General features: G+C 32.1%; 1 long non-coding RNA gene across 1 annotated transcript; it reads left to right on the forward strand.

Annotated features, from left to right (window-relative positions):
* Positions 1 to 2,218: 2,218 nt before the first annotated feature.
* Positions 2,219 to 4,050, forward strand: LOC130238046 (uncharacterized). The gene is made up of 3 exons (XR_008838598.1): positions 2,219 to 2,506; positions 2,606 to 2,763; positions 3,946 to 4,050. It is a non-coding gene; the product is annotated as an uncharacterized LOC130238046 (long non-coding RNA).
* Positions 4,051 to 4,414: the final 364 nt, after the last annotated feature.

The following is a 4,414-nucleotide window of genomic DNA, read 5'->3' on the forward strand; positions in this document are numbered from 1 at the left end:
TAATTATGCCTAATAAAACTGATTAATTTGTTTGTTTTTTTTTACTTAAATAATATTACATTTAAAGTACTAAGTTTTAAAAATATTTTTAGCTGATCTTTGTATTATTAAATTATTCATTGAAGTTGGGGTTATAGTACGTCGAGATCTATTTTTTTTAATTTTTTTTTACAGTCTATGGTCGCAATCCCTCATTGCGATCCCAAGTTCCACTGCGGTTTTCCACGCGGTAAGTAAAAAGTAAACAAATAAAGACGATTTGTTGATTTAGATAAGGGGTTTGTTTAGAACTTTTATAAAAGCAGGGAAGTTATCTCCTGATGCATTAAATGACTGCAGACTTGATATAAATAAAGCATGTACTGCAAACTAGCGATGTTATCTAATTACATCTAAGTTCATTTATTAAAAAATATATTTTCCCCACATATAGTCGTGCATAGCTCAGAACAATATAGTTATACATTTGAAGATGAGGAGCAGTGTTACCAGATTGTTTTCCACAATAGTAATCGTCCAAAATCTAAATAAATTATGCAATATGCAATAAATATTACCTCTAATAATACAATTGTATTCATAACTACATCAATATTAAAGCAAATCAAATGTTTCTCTTAAGTTCAAAGGCTACATTGTAACTGCAATTATTTTTCATGCCTTAAAACAGACACACACACAAACACATTATATATAATGCCCCCCTTTGATTTTTTTTTCTTTTATGAATATTTCCCAAATGATGTTTAAAAGAGCAAGGAAATTTTCACAGTATGTCTGATAATATTTTTTCTTCTGGAGAAAGTCTTATTTGTTTTATTTCGGCTAGAATAAAAGCAATTTTAATTTTTTTAAAAACCATTTTCACCTCTTAGGGCTTAGTGGCCACATACATGGACAGCACATTTTAGCTGTTATGTCTTATGTTTTATATTTTGTTACAGACATACAGTGTCATACTGCAACTGTTTTGCAGCATATGAAATGTCCCAAACACTATTTTAACTGTCCAAAAAGGGCAAAAAAATGTTATTACTGATAGTCAAAGCATGTTCAAAAATATGTGTGTATGTGTTATTAATGCATTAAAAAGGCAAGAAAAAAATTGCTGTGTTCAAGGCAGAAATAAAGAGTTTTTCATTCTATTACACAAAGGTGACTTTATTGTGTTTTATATAAATTCTGACATATTCCACATATATGGACATACTTTTCTCTAAAAGTACATCATTTCAAAAGATGGTACTTAGGTTTTATTCTAATCAGGTTCCAATAAGCCAAAATAAAAAATAAAATAAAGAGAAATAAAAAATGCATGTAAAAAAACAGCTTGGGCCTTAAGAGGTTAAGGTCAAAATTTTTAGCCCCTTTAAGCTATATTTTTTCAATAGACAACAGAACAAACCATCATTATACAAAAACTTGCCTAATTACCCTAACCTGCCTAGTTAACCTAGTTAAGCCTTTAAATGTCACTTGCAGCTGTATAGAAGCGTCTTGAAGAATATCTAGTCTAATATTATTTACTGTCATCATGGCAAAAAGAAAATAAATCAGTTATTAGACATGAGTTATTAAAACTATTATGATTAGAAATGTGTTGAGGAAATCTGCTCTCCGTTAAACAGAAATTGGGGTAAAAATAATCAGGGGGGCTAATAATTCTGACTTCAACTGTATATATATGTGTGTGTGTGTGTGTGTGTGTGTGTGTGTGTGTGTGCGTGTGTGTGTGTGAGAGAGTGTGTGTGAGAGTGTGTGTGAGAGTATGTGAGTGAGTGTGTGAGTGAGTGTGTGAGTGAGTGACTGAGTGAGTGAGATAAGCCTGTTGAGAAAAGAAGGCTGGAAAATTGCAGGGCATGTAATTGATTATGCCCTTATTCCAGTAGGTAAAAATGCAACTTTTCATTATTCAAAGCATAACATAAGCTCAAGTTTAACATAAACTGATGTATTTCACATAATATCATACACTATTACCAGTATAATTTGGCCTTTAACAATTTATTTAATAAAAGAAAGAATCTATCATCTCTAAATTGTGGTAAAGAGACGCAACAAGCTGTCAAATACTTCTCAAATATTATGTTAGTCATGATGTTAATGGTAAAACTCACGGATTACCTTGCACCTTCTCAGAAATTTACTATTGATCATATGTATTACAAGAGGCAGGATTTTTTAATGCAAGAAATGCTTTTTAAATCAAAATCTTAAACAGATTAAGGCTAATTTTGGACTACACTTAAATTACATTACAATTGCTTAAAGCAGTACTGATGTATCTAGTAGTTTAGTGGGTTTAACTAATGTCACATCTGTTTTTATTCATTTCAGATGCAGAACCTTTAGACACTGGATTAATGTTCTGGATGAAGTCCAATGTATTTATTGGAAAACAGTAGAGAAATCTGCAAATAAGTGGGTTGCAGACATAATTACTCATCTGTCTTCCATGCATGTAGCAAAAGAATGCAGAGGCCATATGAATTCATCTTGACTAAGGGTAAGGTTTTTCAGAATTAATCATTATTTAATTAAAATTATTGTATTTTCTTTGTTAATATGTGCAGATTTGAAAAGAATGTACTTTCTTTTAATAAAGAACTCTTCACAGCACTGCATCTGAACAGTCACAACCTCACAGAGCAGCACAACCACCCCACTCAGGATCAGTGTTATGGTGCCATTTTGAAGCTGGAACCTCATCTTGTGTACAGAAAAAGTAGAATTGAAAATTCACTGGTTGTCTTGTATTGTGTGGTAAGTCATAGTTTTATTATTTGTTTAATTTCATTGCAACACTAAGTAGTCCATTCTGTGGCCAATATGATATATAGGGCATAAAATAGGACTGATCTGATCATTGTTTTGATTTCTAATTAAGTACTCAAGGGGCTACACATGTAGCTAAAGTTAGCATCATTGAGTAGGACATTTCTTTCAGTATACTCTTAAAGAGATAGTTCACCCAAAAATGAAATGAAAACTCTGTCATTAATGACTCATCCTTCATTTGTTCCAAATGTGTCTGAGTTGCTTTCTTCAGTTAAACACAAAAAATATAGATTTTAAAGAAAGATGAAAATCTGTAAACATTGACTTCCATAGTATTTTTTTTTTACTCCTATGTATGTCAATGGTTTCAGGTTTTCAGCTTTCTTCAAAAAACTTCCTTCATGTTCCACACAAAGAAACTTGGAAGTTTTATAATAAAGGTTTACAACCACTTGAGGGAGAGTAAGTAGTGAACTATTCCTTTAACCAAATCTAGTTGACTTTACTAGAAAATTGTATATAAACTCATTGCCTTAAACCCCTTATATTATATATATATATATATATATATATTATATGCAAGATAAAACTTAACAGCCCTACTTGAATTAAAATGTTACTGTAAGTCCGATAAGATTGTAAATGTTGTAAGTTAATTCAAGTATGGCTGTTTAGTTTCACATTGTATAAAAACACAAGTGGTTTAAGGCAACAGGTTTCTATGCAGTTTTCTAATAAAGTCAATTAGGTTGGGCTAAGACTGTAATGGGTTACAGTAATAGCAGTGAATCATGCAGCTATAACATAAATGTTTAGCCATGTAAAGTAATAAACTTGTCATAATTTAGCAATATTATTAGGGTGGAGCACTGTATGCTGTTGTAGTTTTCATATAATTGATGAGTCAAAGAGTGTGTTTTAAATAGCAAAAAGTGATCAGTGCAGTCACTATCTTCATCTCTGAGTCTGTAGGACTGTCAGATCTGCTTGGGATACATGAAAACATGCTGAAAATGTTGAACTTATTCAAGCAGTTAATTCAAGAGTGCCAGATTTAATGACACTTTACAGATACAAATAAATATCACTGAACTTTCTAAATGAAACCTAACAATCATCTTGATTCTTTGTTCTTTAATGATATTGTACACTTCTGATACTTTACAGTGGCAAAACCTGGGATAACACATGGGAGCCTTCCAGGAATTCCCGACACTTTACACCCAAGTCTCCTCATGCCAACCGGTTTGCAATATGACAGTCTAGTCACCATAAACAACTGGACTCGCCAAGCACACATGTTTTTTAAAAAGCGCAGCATCAGGTACCCTATGGCAAAATAAGTCGTGCTAGAGACACGAAAATGATTTCCTATTGAAATACATTGGATGGATATTCGTGCAAGGTGACACGAAAAAAGAGGGAAATTCGTGCCCATGAACACGAATCAATAGATTAAATTTCGTGACTATTTCACAAACTGCCGTGAGACTGGGTTGTGTGAAGCTGTATTCTGTCTCCTTTGGCGGTGAAATGAGTTTTCCAGGCCAAAATCACAAAGTGATAAACGAATTTAAATATTTTCAAATTTTTAACAAATTTAAAGTGAAAAACAAGATGTTTTGAGGGAGACAGA

The sequence above is a fragment of the Danio aesculapii genome, chromosome 12 (assembly GCF_903798145.1).
Source record: "Danio aesculapii chromosome 12, fDanAes4.1, whole genome shotgun sequence".
Classification (NCBI taxonomy): Eukaryota; Metazoa; Chordata; class Actinopteri; order Cypriniformes; family Danionidae; genus Danio; species Danio aesculapii.